Below are 12,735 nucleotides of genomic sequence, written 5' to 3'. Positions count from 1 at the left end.
ATAAATATATTTTTTGATAGTGAAAATTAAAGAAAAAAAATCTCCAGAAACTTCTTGGCATAGGTGGCAGTCTCAATTCTCTTGCGGAGTCACGTATGACGTGGAAGAGGTGCCCGACAGTCACTCAATAGTAAATCTTGAGCTTCAATTACATAAAGCGTGCGAGATGGATTGAATGTTGGCCAAGTCATCTCTCTGTTGGTAGTTGCTACAAAGACAATATATTTCTTTCTTTTCTAAATTCATATATTTCTAAATTTTCTCTGACTTCACGGAAGGCAAATGGGCAAGCAGTATGTAATGTGTATCTTGATTATGGTTCTTTTATTACTTAATATAAACAGAAAACATCACTTCAGAGTTGTGAACATTTTTGCCACCAGCTAATCTTCAATTTGTATTATACTCTCAAAAGTTATTAATTTCTATTTAGCCTACTTTGAAGTAACAAAAGTCCTTAAATTGTATGTCAATGGAGGACAGAAGATTAAACAAGAGACGCAATGCGTCATAGTTTCTGTTTAACGCATAATAGTTGTAGAAGTGTAAATGAGTGAGAATCTAAACTAACATTATGAATGTATTACTTTTTGCCTAGAAATGCACTTGTGATCTGATAGGATTGCTCATATTTTGTTGTTAAATTCTTGTCCTAGAAATGCGCTTGTGATTTGATAGGATGGCTCGTATTTTGTTGTTAAGTTCTCATGTTATATTATTATATCTTTGGGCATTTAAGCCCAAGAATAAGAGGCCAAAGTCCCCAATATGGCACTAAGTACTTAATATCATACTATGATCAATAGATATGCTTTAGACAAATTTGCATCTTCTACCTTTACAACTTAAATTATGTGCAATGAGGAAAGATATCCATACCAATATTTGAATTATAGAACTTGAAGAAGTGATGGAACATTTAGAGTATCATATTATATGTTTAAGCATACCATATAGCATATTGAAATTATATTAAAAAGACATATTTATTAGTTTTATATATATATATATATATATAGAGAGAGAGAGAGAGAGAGAGAGAGAGAGAGAGAGAGAGAGAGAGAGAGAGAGAGAGAACTTATGCATTACATGAAGTTTTAGGAACAAGTTATATCAAATAGTAAAAAATAAACATCAATGTAAAACTAATAATAAATATATTTAAAATAAGAAATTAAAAATATTTAATAGATTGAGATAATTAATATTGATTAGACATGTTGTGTGAGGTGGAAGATAAAATGATTGAAAAAATAAAATTTTATCAACTTGTCACAAATGTGGAAAATATAAAGTTATAATTAATACATTCATTAATGCAAGATGAAGTTGTTAGAAAAAAAATTGTATTTTTTGTTGAAAAAAATTAATTTTCTCTCCCATCAAAAATAGTATGAACCAATAGAATGGATGAAAAATATGATTTATAAAATAATGAAAAATTAGAAAAAGATATAAACATTTGAAATCTCATATAATCTTTTAAATTCTTGGATTTGATTGGTTAGTGTTAATGTCATATCTGGATTGACATGAATGCATAAGTATTCCTGCCTGTTGTTAAATTCTCGTCCTAGAAATGCACTTGTGATCTGATACGATGGCTCATATTTTGTTGTTAAATTTTCGTGCTATATTATTATATCTTTGGGCATTTAAGCCCAAGAATAAGAGGTCAAAGTCCCCAATATGGCATTAAGTACTTAATATCATACTAAGATCAATAGATATGTTTTAGACAAATTTGCACCTTCTACCGTAACAACTTAAATTATGTGCAATGAGGAAAGATATCCATACCACTATTTGAATTATAGAACTTGAAAAAGTGATGGAGCATTTGGAGCATCACATTATATGTTTAAGCATACCATGCATGCTACCAGACAACCATAAGTAGTTGGAATAACTCTCCCAACTATGTATTATTCTCATCTTGATTATCAAATGGAACTCACACTATTTTTAATCATTAGCATTGGACAAAAACTAGGATAGAGATATAGATAGAGATAAATAATAGTATACAGCAATAACAACATAAACATATATGTAGAGGAAAAAAAGATAGATAATATAGAGGAGGAAGAGGAAGAGAGATAAAATAGTAAGATAGAGTGATACAAACATAAGTTGTGTGTGTGAGAGAGAGAATTAAATATAATTATTTTTCTTAATAAAACAAATAGTCAAAATAAAATCATGGTTATAATAAATAATTAAAATATATTATATTTTAATTAATGAAACTAAGAATTTAATTTTTATATTAAAACTCATATTTATAATAAAAAAAAATGAAATATATTGAAATATAAAAATATTTTATAAGTAAAACTAATTGTTTAATTTTACACAATTAGATAAAGTTTACTATTCAATGTTTTATATTTCCAAATTTTTCATAAAATTAAATAATTTTTAATTATGAAATAATATCTATATAATTTAATATGTACATTTTTAAATAATAAATAGATGTAATACATATAAATTTGATGTTGATGAATAAATATGATGTAATAAATAAGAAATAAAATATAACTATTTAATTTTAATACATAATTTATAAAAACCTAATAATAATTTATATATCATTTAGAATTGAATTATTTCTATTTTGTGGTTATTTCTTTAGTATGTTTTTTGATATAAAATATAATTATTAATTTAATATTAAAATATATATTTAAGTTTTAAATATATTTAAACTAAATAATAAATTTTTTAAATAAAAAATATTAATAATAATAAATAATATAATTGAAAAATTGTAACACTTATCAATTATACATATTACAAACACTATTATAAAATATAATTAAAAAATAATATTGTTTAATTTATTTTTATAAAAGTAAAATAATAGTAATAATTTAACTACCTTTATTAAAAAAACAAAGTTTAAAAAAAATTAGAAATTCAAATACAAAGATATAACATATTGAAATTATATTAAAAAGACATATTTATTAGTGTTATATATATATATATATATATATATATATATATATATATATATATATATATATATATATATATATATATATATATATATATATATATATATATATATATATATATATATATATATATATATATATAATTTGAACTTATGCATTACATGAAGTTTTAGTAACAAGTTATATCAAATAGTCAAAAATAAACATCAATGTAAAACTAATAATAAATATATTTAAAATAAGAAATTAAAAATATTTAATAAATTGTGATAATTAATGCCGATAAACATTCTACAATGGCAGAATGGGCGGAGTGGGATGGTGTGAACGTGTTAATGTTAACTTTTATTCTTTAGGTTAAATTTGACAACTATCTGCATGTCAAAAGTTTAAATTTTATTATAAATAGAAAGTACTTTTAATAAAAATTTAGTAAATACCACATAAAATATTCGTTTAAATTAAAATATTTGGAGATATTAATCATCCATTTTTAAAAAAATTAAAATAAAAAGCTTAAGTTAGTTAAAATAAATAAATGAATGAAAATAAAAGAAATATAAATAATTTTAGTTGTAGTAAATTAAATTATAATGATTTTGTAGTGGATATCTATCGCCATTTCTTTAGATAAATTTATTTAAGAAGTTGTTAGAAAAAAATTGTATTTTTTGTTGAAGAAAATTAATTTTCTCCCCCACCAAAAATAGTATGGACCAATAGAATGGATGAAAAATGTGATTTATAAAATAATGAAAAATTAGAAAAAGATATAAACATTTGAAATCTCATATAATCTTTTAAATTCTTGCATTTGATTGGTTAGTATTAATGTCATATTTGGATTGACATGAATGCATAAGTATTCATTTCTTAGTAGGAACTAATAAGAATGATAAAACTAAGCTTTTGGAAATAACAATGTAGCACTTTTTCAATATAATTTTATTGAAAGTTTTTTTGAACGCGAGACTTATGTTTTCACTTTATTTTCTATAATTAATTTGTGTGCATTATAAAAATAAAATAAAATTATATTTGTAATTTTGCAATTATTTATATTTATATTTATGTTTAATTTTTTTAAACACTTTCTTTTTTCATTCTTATTTCTAAGAATTTAATATGTTTTTTATAAGAGCAATAAAAAAACAAACAAAAATCAATTATGGTTCTTTTATTTGTATTTTCATTGTTTATGTTACATTATTTTGTATTCATTTGTATCATCTTCATAAATTATATTTCGAAATCATTAGTTTTGGTTATAAACCAAATAAAGACATTTGTTATTTCATTTTAAGTGTGCTTGTTTTTTCTCTTAATTATACTATTTTCGTTGTTTGACATAGATTTTGTGGGTTCAAATTTTAAATAATGAATTTGTTAAAAAATATTAAATAAATATATTTTTAAAAAAATTGTGCATAATTTTTCCAAGAATAGAATGTTAACCTTTAATTAATGACAAATATTATAATTCTTAATTTTTAAACTCATATATTTATAAAAAACAAATTTACCAAACTAAACCCTCTAATTATAAGCCTTGGCCCATGTTTGATACAAATGTTCACCCAAGGCAGGGCCTCTAGCTCCATTAGAGCTCTTGTTTATATTTGTTAGAGATGTTATTTTTCATATTATTATTTTTGTATTTCTCTTATTAATTTTTCGTAATAAATTTTTTGATGGGTTTTTTTTTTTAATGATTATTTTTGTCATATTTGATAAATTTAATTTAATTGTAAAATATTGAAATTATTGAACACGTTTATTATGCAATATTCAATTTTTTAAAATATTGTAAATTTTATATCTATGTTTTAATTTTTGACTTTTTTATTTTTGTATTTTCATTTTAAAAAACTTATATTTACATTATTTAATGTTCATTCTACATTTTTCTCTTAAATTTCATCTCCTATCGGCGCACTCGTTGCATGTACAAAAGCATGTGACTGCTAGTGTAGCTGATAGGCTATTTGTGGGAACTTTGTTCCTCGAAATTTATTTTTTGACAAGAAATTTGCAAGAGTTTGGTCGAAAAATTAAAAAAATTTCCCGTTAATTATTTATCAACCAGTTTTTATCTCCCTCCACTTTTAACTCTTCTTTTGATATTTATTAGTTGTTATCTCCACTTTTAACTATTATTTTCTTTTTCTATTTATTAGTTGTGATCTCCACATTAGCTCATGTTGTCATCTATTCAGTTAACTTTTGATTTTTAAAATTGATTTAGATTTTAGTTTTTGAATTATTTTAATTTTTTTTATTAGTTTAATTTTTTCTTTAAATATTATTTTTTAGTTTCTATAATTGATTTAGTCAATAGAATATTTATTAGACTTTTTTTTTGTATTTCTCTTATTAATTTTTCATAATAGAGTTTTTGATGGTTTTTTAAATGATTTTTTTTCCATATTTGATAAATTTAATTTAAATAAATAAGAATAGGGCTTAAATATGAAAACCCCTTTTTTTTGTACAAATGGTTTGTTGAATTTTCTTTTCAACATTAATATTTTGCACCAAGAATCCTCCTTTTATCTTAAAAAGTAATACACACTTAAGATGACTACAAAAAACACATTCGTTCAAGCCAAGAAGCATCAAAGCTTTAGAGCCCATGGTTTATTTATAAGGTATAAAATTCAGAAAATTACATACAGAAATTGCAATGATATAATCATGTGGCCATTCCAATGACTAGTACATTTACCGTGACCAGTAGGATTTTGGTTTGTCTAGAACCATATAGAGTTGTATAAAGCAACTAGATATGTAATCATTGAAATTTCAAGGTATGAAATCTTTAATGTTGCGGATACAAGTTCTTGTGCAAAAATACAATGACTATATCATATTCTTTTAGGAGAAGGCATCAAACATCAAAGGCAAATATATGGCTCTCTTGAACACAACAAACAATCTCAAAACGCCAACTCAACAAACATTTTCATTTTCTTCAAGAACACAAAAGCATTATCTTCAAAATGAAAACATGCTGATAGAAGCATTGATATTGGTCTCAGTAACCTGATTTTTTCTTAGCTTCCTCTCTAGATGTGCAGCAATCCACACGGTACCCAAAGGGCCTTTTTTGGCCAATATAAAATGTGAATAGAACATTGTGAATAGTTAGAAGGTGCTTCAACCTCTGATTCAGTAGCCCGAAACAAAAAGAACTTCACTTCCTTGTATTCAAACCTAAAACCAACAAGATCCCAAATAACAGAAGAGGAAAAAAGACAAACAGAAATAGTTGGCTGAAAAGGCAATCAATTTTTTAGTGGGTGGGGTGCAAAATAACCAAAAAAACTTTCAGAAGCTCCAGAGCAGAGTGTTGTTTTTAATTTGATGGCGCGCTCATCTGTGATTTTGGGTTTTCCTGCGCCCGCTTAAAACTTGAGACGTGTCTAGTTTTTCACAATGTGCATGGCTTGTTAGACAAGTGTTGGATAGTCTTTTTAAATGCCAATAAGTGTTCTATTTGTTTATTGGTAAAGCTGGCTATGTCATGCCTATTTTGCATGATCGTGGGTAGAATCTATCCCATTGTCTTCTTTCGAAGGAGTTGGAGAAGACCTCAAATGACCATATGATCAATTTTTTGTGTTTGCAATGATAAGCTAATAGGTGCTCCAAATCTGCTTTAGCAGAGCACTCCTCATCAATCAAACATCATATATGTTTGGAGAACTTCCAAATCCTTCTAAGGAAGGTAATTTTTTCAAGAGAAAGTTTAAGAAGGCTATTGAAATTAGCTATCATTCCATTAACCTCAACCGTGATGATGGTTGGTCCATTAACCTCTCTTGGCAACCTCTATTTTGCTGGATCGATAGCCTCCATCATCCTTGATGTTCCCCCTCATTCCTTTGTTGTCCCCCTATATCTTGGGCGCTTTTTGCTTCCTTCCTTTTTTGCTTCTCTCTTAGGTTGTTCCTCTTTCCTCTCAGGTCTCTTTGCTTCCTCTTATTGGTTTCCCCTCTCCCCCTCCCCCTTTTTTGTTTTAGTTTTGCTCTTGATGTGCCTTCCTTGGTCCCCCCTCATCCCTCTCCCCTGGGGTTTATTCCCCTAGAGGGCTTGTCTTTTTGGCCTTTTCTCAGGTCTTTCCATTTTTCTTCCTGATCCTCGAGGTTTCATTTTTTCTTCCTATACCTCCACCATGAGTTTCTTGTTTCATTATGTTCTTTTTAGTTAGTTTTCTTGTTCTTTTCTCTTTTTAAGTCTTTGGGTGACATTCACACACACTCGCACACATATATTAGTGAGCTCTTTGGTTTGTTTTTAGTCTATTTTAAGGCTCATATATATGCCATTGTGCATGCAGGGTGTTCATGAAGGTGTGCTTGAGGATTAGGGGAGGGCCCTACCTAGTGTGTGTGTGTGTGTTTGTCAAAACCCTTGTTTTTTTTCTTTTTTCTTTTTCTTTTTGTATCAGCTAGTTCATTAGTTATTTATTTTTGTCTAGTTTACTCTGTGTGTGTGTGTGCGCACGTGTGCATGTGTGAGGATTAGGAGAGGGTTGTACCTAGTTTGTGTGTGTATGTGTGTGTCAAAACCCTTGTTTTTTTTGTTTTTTCTTTCTTTTTGTATTAGCCAGTTCATTAGTTATTTGTTTTTGTCTAGTTTACTAAGTGTGGGTGTGTGCGTGTGTTTGAAAACCCTTTTTTTTTTGTATCAACTAGTTCATTAGTTATTTGTTTTTGTCTAGTTTACTTTTCAATTTTTTGGCATTTTTAATATTGATTAGTGGGTTCTATATTTATTTATTTTTCGTCTAGTATAATTGCTTTGCGTTATATAGTATTAGTTTGTATTAGTTAGTATTAGTTAGTTCTTAATTATTTGTTTTTCTACTATAGGGGCTTTTGATTTTCTTTGATTGTTGTGGTCTTGCTCATCCATTAGCTTTTTTGTATGTAGTTACATTATAGGTGTTGGTTATGATTTTGCTTTAGAGGCGTTGGATGTGTGTGTGTGTGTGTGTGTGTGTGTGTGTGTGTGTGTGTGTGTGTTATATGTACACACACAAATATATATGTGTGCGTCTATATAATACATACATATATACACACATATATATACATATACATACACACACACATATACATATATGTATATGTATATGTATGTATGTATGTATGTATCTATATGTGTGTGTGTGTGTGTACATACACACACACACACACACACACACACACACACACACATATACTTTCAATATCTTTGGGGTCTTGTTATTATTATTTTGTGGTTTCTTTTATTGTGGTTGATGCTTTGATTTTTTTTTGTATATTCTTGACGTATTTTGGTTTTTTCGTTCTTTCTTTCATTAAGTCAAACTTCTTATTTATTTATTTATTTCATTCTTCGGGCCTCCCTTCTCCCTTCTTTTTATGGCTCTTTAGTTGGGCTTAGTTTGCATAATCTTTTGTACTCTTCTATGCTCTCATCTTGATGATGGATCATGGAGTGTGATCCGAAACGTCGATGCTAAAAAAAAATGTACAATCAAATCCATAAATAGTTCTATAAATATAATTATTTTTTAAGATATAATCTCATGTGAATTAGATTATTAATAATTTTCAATTTAAATAAAATAATATTTACTAAAATATTTTAAGTAGATTAATAAATATTATTTATTTAAATTCAATTTATCAAATATGAAAAAATCATCTTAAAAAAATCTCATTAAAAAATCTATTATGAAAAATTAATAAGAGAAAAATATATAATATGAAAAAATAACATCTCTAACAAATATTATATTTGACTAAATAAATTATAGAAACTAAAATAAAATATTTTAAAAAAATTAAACTAATATAAAAAAAATAAATTAAAATAATTTAAAAACTAAAATCTAAATCAGTTTAAAAAATCAAAAGTTAAATAAATAAAGACCAAGGAAGTAATTTTTTTTTAAATAAATAGGAAAAGAAAAATAATAGTTAAAAGTGAAGATTTAAAAGATAATTTTATGTGAACAAATTAGATTATTAATAATTTTTAATTAAAACAACATAATATTTACTAAAATCTTTTAAATAGATTAATAAGTATTATTTAATTAAATTCAATTTATCAAATATGAAAAAAAATCATTTAAAAAATTCTTATCCAAAAATCTATTATAAAAAATTAATAAAAGAAATATGAAAAATAACAATGTCTTTAACAAATATTCTATTGACTAAATAAATTATAGAAACTAAAAAATAATATTTAAAGAACTAAACTAAAATAAACAATAATTTAAAATAATCTAAAAACTAAAATCAAAATCAATTTTAAAAATCAAAAGTTAAATATTTAGAGATCACAACATGAGCTAAGTGGAGATCACAAGTAATTAATTTTTTGAATAAATAAAACAATAGTTAAAAGAGGAGATAACAACTAATAAATATAAAAACAAAAGTTAAAAGTGGAGTGAGATAAAAACTGGTTGGTAAATAATTAATGGGAAGGATTTACAATTTTCTAGTGAAACTAACAAATTTTTTGACCAACTAACAACTTTTGAGTCAAAATTTTAATTTATGGGAACAAAGTTCCCATAAATAGCCTATTGGCTAAAAAATTACAACAAAAAAGAGGATGGAAGTCATTCACTAAATCTTATTAGTTGTTTGATTTCTTGTAGGCTTGTAAAAAAAACATTCCAAACTTCACTGGAAGGTTAAGGGCCTATTGGCAGAATTTTGAAATTTTGATAAATGAGATTTATATATTAAAAAAAAATTGATGGATAGGTATGTTGAAAGTTTTGTTTATATCAACTAAGTTTGAAAAAACAAGCAAAATCAATAAAATAAAGTTGTTTACCATTTTTCTTCTCGCAACAATAAGGAAAAAACTATCGTTGATACTATCTTAGGTAATGATCATATCATCTTCTTCATTTTCATTTTCCAAAAGCAAATAAATAGCACAAATAGGAGAAATAACCAAAGCTCAAAAATTCAATCATCCAAAAGCCCCCAATCACAAGGTTTGGAGAAGGCTAACAGGTGAGAAGATACTCATGACCAGTTGCAACCAAACCAATCCTTGTCTCATCTTGGATGTTGGAAAGCATGTGACTAAGATTCTTGACCTCTCTAAGCATTTTGATGTCAACATCAACTTCCATGATAGGGGAAGTGACACTAATGGGAAGTAGGGGGTCAAGTCTTTGTCAAGTGTGCATGGAGCAATACTTTCTTGATCTAACAACACTTGTAATTAAGTTGATTCAAGAGCAATTTTACTTTTTTACACTTTAATTAGCACAAGAACAATAGAGAAAATCACAGCTTTAGTATAAAGTGAGAAATGGATATTAATAACACTAGTGAAAGAAAATGAGAAAAAAAATTCCACAAATGTCGAAAAGAATCTTCGTACGAAAAACATGTCAAACTAGGAAATTTTAGCAAGAATTTTGGATTGATAGTCGAGTAAGACCATTCCATAAGAAAGATGCAAGGAAAAATGGATTCATAAAGTTGTGAATTAAAGTGCAGGATCACTAGCTTTGGAAGTGAAGAGTCAAAAATTGTATACCCCTTTTTGCAATTTTGCATACGCTTTTGTAGCCACGTCAGTGTTTATTCCTCTAGCATTTGTATAGGTCTATTTCAACCCTTGCATCAACCTTTTCCCTTTCGAGATGCTCAATGATCTTTTTAGTAGCTATATTTTAGTGTCAACTTTGCATTAAGTACATGGTGCCTTTGCTACCCATCATTTTTTTGCGTTATTTACCTGTACACTAGTGCATCATGTTGGTGTCCAAATGTCAAGCATGTGTCTCACAACATCTCATTGTTTAAATGTCAATTTTGAGCATTTTGACACTTGTCACCTATCAAGGTTGATGGAAACTAATTGAAATCTTCTAAAGCATCTTGTAATCTCTTCTTCACTCTTTTTAATTCATCATTTCATTCTATTCAATCTCTTGAAATCTCTCTAGTTTCTCTCTTTCATTTTCTCTATAATCTTTCTTGGTCCTTATTGTCTCTTGCTTGTAAACACTTTCTCTCTCTCTCTCTCTCCCTCCCTCCCTCCCTCCCTTGTGTTTGCTACAACAATCTTTAATTTACTAAAGTAATATCTATAGTTATCTTGGCTTTCTCTAGCCTACTTGTAATATCTTTCTATTTTTCTCATATCTTTATGCATCTCAAAGTTTCTCACATCCTTATATATCAAATCACTTATTATTTATTTATCTTTTGATCTATCTAGTTAATGTGAAAGTGGAAATGCCAAAACAAGGATTCGACTAAGGCAAGTTTCCAAACACCTCCAAATACTTTTTCTATCTTGCATGTGCATAGGTTAATTAGAGGCATTCAAAAGCACAACTGTTTGCATGTGTGTACTTATTTTATTTCTAGCAATATGTTATCTTGTATTAGCTACTATGTTTCTAAATTATGCTTTCCAAAATGGTTAGAATACAAATTTTGGTTTTCTCCACATTTTGATTATTCTTTGTCTTGATCCATAAAGGACTATAGTGCATCATATGAACATTCATGCACCATGTTGGCTTTCTTGGTTGAGATACTCAATTTTTTACTGAAAGCTCCATACTATTTGTACTCTCCATTTGTATAAATAAAGCATTATTTTTCTTTCACTATAATTAGATATCTTCATTGGTTCTAAAAGGAACATTGATGCAGGCAAAGGGTGAATAACTAGGGCCAAAGGCTCACCCAACTATCCAAACCACCTTGCAAGAGTTAACACAACAGAAGAAAACACGAGGAACAACAACCAAAGGAGGAAGAATAATGAAATACTTTTATTGATTCTTCAAATATTCAACATACATGCCCAACTGTAAGGCATTCTGGGTCACGACCAATTACAAATACATTCACATTCAAAGATCCAATTGTAAATTCACACTTTAGTTCTGCTCCCCAATCTACTCCCCAAAACTTACCTAACTCTAAGCACAAACACTCTATATATACTTGCCAAAAAGGCTTACAGATTATTCTAAAACATTACATAAGAGGAAGGCCAACCTAACAACAGTTTGGACGCATCCCAAGAAAAGATCTTTACATAAATGTTGTGATCGAAATAAATCTCGCAAGTCAGCTCATATAAATCATGTCCAAATACTGATACTTGGCACATGAAGGGTCACTTGGAATACACTAGGTAACTCGACACATGAAGAGTCACTCGGCATACATTGGGTAACTCAGCTCCCACTAAGTGCTACAATAACTCGACTCCCATTGAGTGCTACAGTAACTTGGCTCCCATTGAATGCTACAATAACTCAAATCCCATTGAGTGCTATAGTAACTTGGCTCCAACTGAGTGCTATAGTAACTTGGCTCTAACATGCAGAATGAACAAAAATGAGCAGGATAACAAGGCAACCCTGGATGCTCCTACGTCAAACAACCGGGGTTGAAAGAAATGATTCTCCTGAATCATTGAGAGGTCACAATCTGAGTTGAATCCAACTCAGATTGAGAAATCCATGAAGCATCTTCAACAGGCCCATTCTTCCACTTCACCAAATATTCATAGTAATCTTTTCCTCTTGTGCTCTTGCCAACTCTCTAATCCAATATTTGTTCAACTTCTTCAATTTGCTTCTTAGGATAATCTTCTCATACAACAACTTCATCCTCTAACTCATGATACTTATACAAATCAGCAATATTGAATATAGGAGATATATCCTTGTCATCAAGTAACTCAACTTCATAAGCATTACCACTATCAAACTTCT

This window comes from Cupressus sempervirens, chromosome 9 (genome assembly GCF_028749045.1).
Source record: "Cupressus sempervirens isolate cs-2001-9-10 chromosome 9, ASM2874904v1, whole genome shotgun sequence".
NCBI lineage: Eukaryota > Viridiplantae > Streptophyta > Pinopsida > Cupressales > Cupressaceae > Cupressus > Cupressus sempervirens.
Note: the sequence above shows the minus strand (reverse complement) of the source record.